This window comes from Hordeum vulgare, chromosome 4H (assembly GCF_904849725.1).
Source record: "Hordeum vulgare subsp. vulgare chromosome 4H, MorexV3_pseudomolecules_assembly, whole genome shotgun sequence".
Classification (NCBI taxonomy): domain Eukaryota; kingdom Viridiplantae; phylum Streptophyta; class Magnoliopsida; order Poales; family Poaceae; genus Hordeum; species Hordeum vulgare.
This window is the reverse complement of record NC_058521.1, coordinates 255851332-255860984: the sequence shown is the minus strand read 5'-3', so window position 1 is coordinate 255860984 and position 9653 is coordinate 255851332. Positions and strand designations below refer to the sequence as shown.

At 49.3% G+C, this 9653-nt stretch overlaps 1 long non-coding RNA gene across 2 annotated transcripts; it reads left to right on the top strand.

Annotated features, from left to right (window-relative positions):
• The first annotated feature begins 4099 nt into the window (after positions 1-4099).
• LOC123448482 lies at positions 4100-6702 on the top strand. 2 transcript variants are annotated; one of them, XR_006631789.1, is made up of 4 exons: positions 4100-4136; positions 4793-4852; positions 6361-6442; positions 6558-6702. It is a non-coding gene; the product is annotated as an uncharacterized LOC123448482 (long non-coding RNA). The 2 variants fall into 2 exon arrangements; XR_006631788.1 differs by having other exon boundaries at positions 4114-4136; positions 4776-4852.
• Positions 6703-9653: the final 2951 nt, after the last annotated feature.

The following is a 9653-nucleotide window of genomic DNA, read 5'->3' as shown; positions in this document are numbered from 1 at the left end:
CAATATACTATAAGCTACTAAGAGCATCTCTAGTGGATGGTGTATATGGAGGTGGATGGTAAATATACACGTTGCTAGTAGAAAAATGCCTCCCAGTGGAACGTGTATACGGGCGTGGAAGTTATACACGTCCATCCACGAGGCTACTCGTCGTGCAAATAAACACGAGCTAGCCACGCTCGTGGGTGCGGGGCGGGGTGCGCGGCGGGCTGCGCGACGGCGGGGCGGGCTGCGCGGCGCCGTGCGGGGCGGGGTGCGCGGCGGCGGGGTGCGCGGCGCCGTGCAGGGCGGGCTGCGCGACGGCGGGGCGGGGTGCGCGGCGCCGTGCGGGGCGGGTTGCGCGGCGGCGGGGTGCGCGGCGCCGTGCAGGGCGGGCTGCGCGACGGCGGGGCGGGGTGCGCGGCGCCGTGCGGGGCGGGTTGCGCGGCGGCGGGGTGCGCCGCGCCGTGCGGGGCGGGGTGCGCGGCGGCGGGGTGCGCGGCGCTGTGTGGGTCGGGCTGCGCGGCGCTGTGCGGGGCTGGCCGCGCTGTGCGGGGCGGGGTGCGCGGCGGCGGGGTGCGCGACGCTGTCCGGGGGCGCTGTCTCGGGCGAGCGGGGCGTCCGGCGCGCGCGCCGGGCTCCGATCCGCGCGGCCCGGGCGGGCCCTTCCTCCGGCCGCCGCCCGCCGGTCCACCGCCGCCTCCTCCTCCCTGAGAAGCAAGGCCGGGGCTCCCTGTGCCCGGACGCCCGCCCGTCCCGCCCACGCCGCCTGCGGCCCGGCCGCGCCGTCCTCACCCCAGTTTGGTCGGATCTCCTGCTGCAGGGCTTCGGGTACTCGTCGAAGACGAGGTTGGGACCGTCGCTGTGGTGGTCCACCGGTCACCCTAGAGATGGGAATGGAACGAGGGAGGCACCCTCGAGTCCATGGACATCTTGGATGCCACGGGGAAGGCTGCCGGCGACGAGGGAGACGGCTGCAATGCGGCGAAGCTCGGGGGAAAGAATGACGGGAATATACACGTCCTAATTTACACGTTCTACTGAAAAACTAGACGTGTATAATTTCCACGCCGTGTATATGGACGTGTATATGAACATATACACGTTCAAATATACACCATCCACTAGAGATGCTCTAAGAGCATCTCTAGTGGATCCTCTATATGGACATGTATTGTAAATATACAAGTCTTCAGCCGTTTTTTACTGTCCAAAGAGTCCCAGCGACTCGTGTAAACGAGGCGTGGATACATCCACGACCAAGCCACGACGGTACGCGGCGTGGAAACATCCACGACCAACCCACGCTCGTGCTCGCCTGCTTCGTCCCGCAGCGCTACCTCGCCCCAGATCGCCGTCGCGCCGTCGCGTTCTTCTCCGGCCGCCCAAGGTATCCATCAACTCACGAGCGGGATGAGGGGACGAGCTCACGAGCGGGAGGAGCGGCTAGCGGCGGGCGGGATGGGGGCGGCTGCTGGCGGGATGGGGGCGGCGGCCGGCGGCGGGCGGGATGGGGGCGGCGGCCGGCGGCGGGCGGGATGGGGGCGGCGGCCTGCGGCGGGCGGGATGGCGCAGGGGCGGGCGGCGGCCGGCGCAGGGGCGCGCGACAGGCGGGATGGCGCAGGGGCGGGCCGGATGGCGCAGGGGCGGGCGGCGGCCTGGCGCAGCGGCGGGCGGCGGCCGGGGCGCGCGGCGGCCGGCGCAGAGGCGGGCGACGAGCGGCGCAGGCGCGCGGGTTGCAGCTGCTGCAGGGCTGTGTTGAATACGACTGAATATTCAGTCATATGACTGAATATGTAAACACAATGGCTGGCTTCTTGTGTTCTTTTGCACTGGCATTGTGTAGGACTTTTGGTTTGGTTTAGGAGATGAAATTTCATCTGTTTGCAGCTGCAGGCAGGGTTGTGTTGGACTTTTGGTTTGGTTTAGGAGATGAAATTTCATGGCACTGCAACACAATGGCTTCTTGTGTTCCTTTGCACTGGCATTGTGTAGATATTGAGTTAGGGTTTACTTTGGTTTTCAGTTGATATCCGAGTCTAAATCCGGCATGGCGCCCCAGAGAAGAAGAAATCCGGCATCTCTTCCTCGATCGATTGATTGACGTCCATGCTTGGAACCGCCATGGCGTCGAGCGTTCTTCCTCTCTTCCTCCTCGCGCTCGGCGAATGCTGCAAGTATGAGTTCATCGTCGCCAGATGAAGATGACGAAGAACTCATGTCCCAAGTGGATGTGTTCATTGTGTTGCGTGAGAGACGATAGAGAAATCTAGGTGAGAAGAGAAGTCACAGGTAGAAGTGTGCTGGAAGAAAGGTGATAGGGGTGGTTTATATACATCAGAAATATGGCCGTTGGAAATATAGCCATTTGAAAATATAGCCGTTGGAAATATAGCCGAAAATATAGCCGTTGAAATATACACGTCCTGATTTCCACGTCCTGTATACACGTTCCACTGAAAAACTGGGACGTGTAAAATTTACCAAGGTGTATATGGACGTGTATATGAAGATATACACGTCCAAATTTACACGTTCCATTAGAGATGCTCGATGGTGTATATGGAGGTGGATGGTAAATATACACGTTGCTAGTAGAAAAATGCCTCCCAGTGGAACGTGTATACGGGCGTGGAAGTTATACACGTCCATCCACGAGGCTACTCGTCGTGCAAATAAACACGACTCAGCCACGCTCGTGAGCTCGCCCCACGCCCGCGTCCCAGAGCTCCCTCCTCTTCCTGCGCGTGCCCGCCCCGGCCCTCCTCTCGGCCTCCCCCGACGCCTGCCTCCTCGCGGCCTTCGCGTCCAGGGAGCCCGAGCTCGGCGGCGGCGGATCGGAAGGCGGAGGCGGTGCGGGATCTGGGGGCAGAGGCGGCGGCTGGCGGCTGGCGGGATGGGGGCGGCGGCTGGCGGCGGCCGGGATGGGGGCGGCTGGCGGGATGGGGGCGGCGGCTGGCGGCGGCCGGGATGGGGGCGGCGGCTGGCGGCGGCCGGGATGGGGGCGGCTGGCGGGATGGGGGCGGCGGCTGGCGGTGGCCGGGATGGGGGCGGCTGGCGGGATGGGGGCGGCGGCTGGCGGCGGCCGGGATGGGGGCGGCTGGCGGGATGGGGGCGGCGGCTGGCGGCGGCCGGGATGGGGCGGCGGCTGGCGGCGGCTGGCATGGGGGCGGAGGCAGGCGGCGATGCAGCGATGCAGCTATGCAGCGTTGTCTGAACCTGTTGGTGCTTGCTTTTCAACCTGTTGTCTGAACCTGTTGCTTGCTTTTCTACTCATGCCACGTCCTGATTTCCACGTTCCACTGAAAAACAGAGAGGTGTAAAATTTAGCAAGGTGTATATGGACGTGTATATCTTCATATACACGTCCAAATTTACACGTTCCACTAGAGATGCTCTAAGCAGGCTCTGCTCTCGTGCAATTTTAGTGGTAAGCGATGACCCCTCCCTTTTTTTCCTGGTTGACACGTGTTTGCCCATTTTTCTTTTTTCTTTTGTTTTTATTATTTCATCTGACTCGGAGATATTACCGTTAGAGGCCATCAAAATATCTCCAGCTGGGCCCCATTATCCACCGTCAATCGGGAGAGAGACAGAGACGTACAGAGAAAAAAGGGAGCACGCCATCCGCCGCCGCCTCGGCACATCCCTCGCAGGGGAGCATCACCCGTTCGTCGCCGACACCCCTCGCTGTCCGTCGTCGATGCACCACCTCTCAGCTGCCCCCCCCCCCCCCCCCCGCCCATCATCTATTGGTCTCCTCGGCCCCGACGGCGATGTGGTGTGACGCTGCTTTCCTGGAGATGGCCGAGAGGCGACAGTCACCGGAAGTCGGACCGTACGTGGAAGCAGCTGCCCTACCAGCGGTGTGAGCACCCACGAGGTCCGCGTCTTAGGGCCACATCCCTTGTACTGCGCCGGTGGCCGTCTCGCGCGAAACCCGTCAAGTCTTGTGCAGGGGTCGCCTCCGGCGTCCACAAAGAAGAACACATCATACATGTCTGCGGTAATGGGCTAATGGCAGACTTGAAGTCCAGCAGGATCCGTTTCCAAAGCCTATTGTGGCGATGCATCCGGAGGGTTTCTTCCATGGCGCTCGAGCACACACAACGAGTGGCAGCTTAGGTGTGGCGAACAAGCCGAGTTGAGGACTTGAGGTGCGTGAAGTTTTTCTGTGGCTTTATTTGTGTTCATCTCATGCCCCCCTGCTCTTTGGTATAACGCTGAAAATCAGTGCACTCTAATTTAACTTACCAACATGTATGCTATTTCAAAATTTCTATAACTTTGGTGAATTCCGTTCTGTGTTTCTGTGTTTCTAAGATTCTCCAGGGTATGTTGGTGTGTATCGCAGGAAATAGCATTTCGTATTTCATTAATGCTCTGATCAAAATTAGGTGCAACCAAGATGGGTTTCCCCAGTGGATAGTAGATTGCAGTTTCCTTTTGTTTAGAATGTTCTGATCTAGAGTAGTTCAACAATCTATTTAAGAAGCTGGAGTTGAGGAATTATTGAGCACATTTGCAAAACTAGATGATTATATGTGTACGCTTATGTTTTAGTTTTGTAATAACAATATATATGGCAAGGCAATGGACTATACCAGGTCGTCTGAGATGTCTATGATATGTATATATCCGCAAAGATAAAAGCGTGTAAGCTCTTCTTTTGCACGCAACTTACCGAGGCAAGATCCGCTGTTTTTTTGCTTTGCATTTAGTTTTTAAATTCCTCTTTTTTGGCACACTAGGCTGTATGCATCCACTCTTTTGTGAACCTGGGCTTAGTTTTACAGGTCTCAAATCATGAAAGGCTCAGTGAGACAGCATGTAGAAGTCTGTAACTTAATATGGGCTAAAGGGAACTCAGGAGGTACAAAATAACTTGGCTAATTTTCCTTGCTACATTTTGGGCATGTCTATAGTTATTGGATTAGCTTATATGTTTTTATAAGCATTAGGCTGGACCTGGCTCACTGTTTTCCATCTGTTCACATATTTTAGTCTGACAAAACAACCTAGATGCAATAATGATCAATAGGCTTTTCCTAATTGAACTTTCTTTCTTCCTTCGACTTCATTGGCTGTTCTCAAGTCCATGTGGTAGGTATATATAATGTGGACTTTTGGAACCTATGTCAGGAGTGCATGGCTTTAGTATTGAAATATAGCTTTAGAGGTAACTCCACCATTCACTTGATATGTTAGCTCTTCTCCCTAAAAATAATATTTTTTGGATAGATGGATCTTCTAATCTCATGATCCCTTTACCATCTTTGTTTTTGTTGACATGCAATTTACCTTAAAAAATACTTTATGATATATGCTGGTCACAATATATCTTTTTTTACGATATTGTGAATGAATTGGTCGTGTGAAATTAAACTTGAGAAAACATTGTTTCGTCTGCATTTTTAGTTCAAAAAATATGTAGTGTGGGTTTTTTGAACTAGTGACAGGGCGACATGGTTGCTTCTTGGCTATTCATTTTTCAGACTTTGAGATACATACTCATAGGCACTTCTTTATCTCACACAGTTAACATTTTGTAAATAATGAAGGCATGAGAAATATTAATTTAGTGAAGGAACTACCTTTCTTTCTGGCTATTACTCGGCCCTTAAAATTTTCATCTCATTAGTGACAAGTAGTGAAGAAATATCATGTGAGTGTGCAGTTCATCATCTCCTTTTTCTCTCTCCAGCCGCCAAGTGGGCCTTAGCTGTTGAGTACTGCTATGCGATTGTGATCCATGCGATTTAGCGATATGTTTAGGAAGCAATGGAAGAAAATAGCCCGCCTAAGCGAAGCTTAACCGTACTAGGATCTAGGCAACAAGAAAACACCCAGCAATTCCTTTATCCTCGCTAGGAATTTTAGATCTCCATATAATGAGCTCCAATATTATCACGGGCTTATAGGGATGGCTAGTAGAGTTTGTTAATAATTCTGGCAAATATATCTTGTGTAGATGATCAATAGTTTTCATAGTTTGATTCTGCTATATCATGTAATATTTTATTCAATGTCTTGTGGAACTGGCCCCTGTCTGCTAGGTGCGACAAATGACAATAGTTTCTGTGGTTCCTTTTTAACATGCAAAAAAGGGTAACATACTGCATTGATGATTGTCTATCGGCACAGAGCCAAATATTTGATCATCTCATGTAGTACACAAATGATGTGATTTCCAGTAATATTTTCAGTCAGCTCTGAACGTTACTAGTTTATTACTTATGTACTGACATTATTGTCCTATTTTATGTTGTCCACATGAAGCTTGTTCTTCTCACTTAACAGATCTGCAACTATCAGTAATATAATGAGTTGTTGTTTTGTTTCCTCGCCATGGTTCTTCCATCCCACCCTTATCTTCTCAAGGAAACACACATCAGTATTCTTCTTATGGTGATTGATACCAGAGTGGTAGTACAACAAAAATGATTGATATCCCAAATGGAAGGTATGCTACTTGGGAGTTTACCCGTTTGGTTTCTGCGTTCTTGCAGTTGATACAAGGTTGCATGAAGTGTAGTTTTTTTGCTCTGCTAACTGATAATGTTCGTAACTTCTTTTAGGTTGGTGTTATCATTGGAAAAACTGGAGAAACTATAAAGCATATCCAACTTCAGTCAGGGGCAAAGATCCAAGTAACAAGGGACATGGATGTTCAACCCTCGTCACAGACAAGATTGGTTGATCTTTCGGGCACTCCTGGCCACATAAGCAGAGCTGAGCAGTTGATAAGTGATGTTCTTGCAGAGGTACTGTGATATCTTTCTTATGGTCACGACTTCAGATTTAGTTGTGCATCCATTTATTCAACCATACTTGTCATGTGACCTTCTGCAGGCTCATGCTGGCTCATTTGGCACTATCCCTAATTGGAAGTACAATGCACCTCAACCTAGTGTTGAGCAATTCCAGATGCAAATTGCTAACAACAAGGTAAACTGACTGCTTTCTAGAATTGGGTTTGTTTGTCGGACTTTGAAAATCATACGACGCCCCAATATAGCAATGGGGGTTTCTTGTAAGCTTCCCAACTGATATTATTTCACGGACTTCACTTTCTTTGATGGTGAAAAACCTTGCCTATTAATTCCATGTCCGACTATTTTTTGGCGAGACAAAAAAAATCAATGCAGGCCAAATCTGGAGCCTGTATACAAGTTTGCGAAAATTCTTATTGCAAAGTCTAACATAAATTTGCTGGCTGAACCTGGCAACTTACCATTGAATTCCCTAATAGCTTAGCACTGTGTAATGCGTTTTGTTGTTGCATTTTTTTTTTCATTTTTCTTATGATTTACCAAGTAAATAAACATCCAAGTTCTAATTTTGCTCAACTAGAAGTAGAACTCATGCTCCTTTCATCTTCATGTTTTTTTTTCGAGAAAACGCAAAGACTCTGCGTTTCTTTTCATTGAATAGGGAGAGAATTTAACAGTACACGCCTCCTAGGAGGAGGCTTACAGGGGTTCAAACTTTAAAGGGGTTCAACTGAAAATGCTCCTTTCATCTTCGTGTAGAACCCATGCTCCTTTCATCTTCATAATTATCTATTTTATTATTCTCCCTTTTCTCCTTGTTAGTTAGTATTATATTTCGTATCATCTTCATCATTACCATCGGTAATGACAATAGTAATATTTGATTTGTCCACAGAAATCCTTCTGCAGGTCATTCCTTTCCATTTTCCTCCTGGTGATACTTCAACTGAAAGAACATTGTATATTGATGGTACTACAGAGCAAATTGAAATAGCAAAGCAGCTTGGTTACGAGTGAGGTCAGCTTTCTTTCACTTTTCACGCACCTCCTAACTGCTGCAGCTATTTGTTATTTCTCAGTGTTGTTAAAATCATGTGGGTTTAATTATCATTTTTTATATGTTACTGTATTTTTAGTCTCAGAACTAGTTACTTGACTTTCCTTTTCCATTGTTTGCTTTTGAAACTCTTCTCTTTATTTATGATATACCCTATATTCTTGTCAAATGTACATGTCCAAAACGTTATCTCAACGGGTTGTCTTGTAAAACAAGGTGGTGATGGAGCAGCAGCAGTATGGCTTTATGATGATTGTATACCTTATACAATTGTGTGCTTGCTTCTGAGATGTTTAGAGACGCACAACCAATCTGAAATTATATTTGTAATTTGCGCGGTCTCTTTGTTTAGCTGCTATGCTCTGTGTAGTTTCTCTGATGAAGGTACTAGAAATATTTGAACAATCACAGTTAAATATGTTAGGAATATGCAACTTGTATTCCCATGATTCCATAGGCCGATATATATGCATGTACAGGTGTGGAACATATGCAGGAAACCCCTTATACAACGGGATAAATACAAAGTGGTACATGACTTATATTATAATTCTAACACCCCCCCTCAAACTCATGGTGGATGAACAACACTAAGTTTGGAGAGATAAAAGCCATGTTGTGCTCTAGTCTGGGCCTTCATCAGGAAATCCGCCAACTGTAACTCGGAAGGCACATACTGAAGAGCAATAACCTGATCCTGCACACCAGCGCGCACATAGAAAGCATCAACACCAATATGCTTGGTGAGCTCATGCTTCACAGGATCACGCGCAATGCTAATAGCACCTGTACTGTCAGATAAGAACAGAGTCGGTGTAGTGACAGAAACACCAAAATCCTGAAGTAACCATCGTAACCAAGTCACCTCTGCCGTCAAAAGAGCCACGCTCGCAACTCAGCCTCTGCACTCGAACGGGAAACTGCAATCTGTTTCTTCGTCTTAGGCAATGAGAGAACCACCAAGAAACACACAGTAAGCAGAAAGTGAACGGCAATCTGAAGGATCACTAGCCCACGTAGCATCCGAATAGGCCTAAAGCTGTAAAGAACTGGAGCGAGGAAAGAATAGACGGTGAGAGATCGTGCCCCGAAGATATCGGAGAACACGAAGGAGATGACTATAGTGAACCGATGTGGGAGCGGAGACAAACTGACTCAGAATATGAAACGGATAAGATATATCCCGACGAGTGACAGCTAGATAGACAAGACTGCCAACAAGATGACGATAACGCATCGGGTCAGGCAAGGGATTACCATCAGTAGCACGGAGGTGAACATTGAGCTCCATAGGAGTCTCAACAATGCGCTCGTCAGTAAGCGCAGCACGAGCAAGAAGATCCTGGATATACTTTTCCTGGGATATAAAAAAGCCATCAGAGGTAGAAGAGACTTCAATCCCAATAAAGTAGCGAAGAGGTCCAAGATCAGACATAAGAAACTGCTCACTAAGACGGGCCTTTACAAAGGCAATATACTCGGGGTCATCCCCAGTGATGATCATGTCATCAACATAGAGAAGAAGAAGAGTCCGACCACGAGGAGAAAGGTGAATAAACAATGCTGGATCATGAGCATTCGCTGAAAAACAAGCGGCAGTCACCACAGAGGCAAAACGCTCAAACCAGGCGCGAGGGGCTTGCTTAAGGCCATAGAGAGAGCGACGAAGACGACATACCATGCCATCAGGAATAAAATACCAGGTGGTGGCTGCATGTACACCTCCTCACGCAGCTCACCATTTAGAAAGGCATTCTTAACATCAAGCTGAGATATAGACCAGTGGCGTGCAGAGGCCACGACAAGAAGTGTACGAACAGTGGTCGTATGGGTCACAGGAGCAA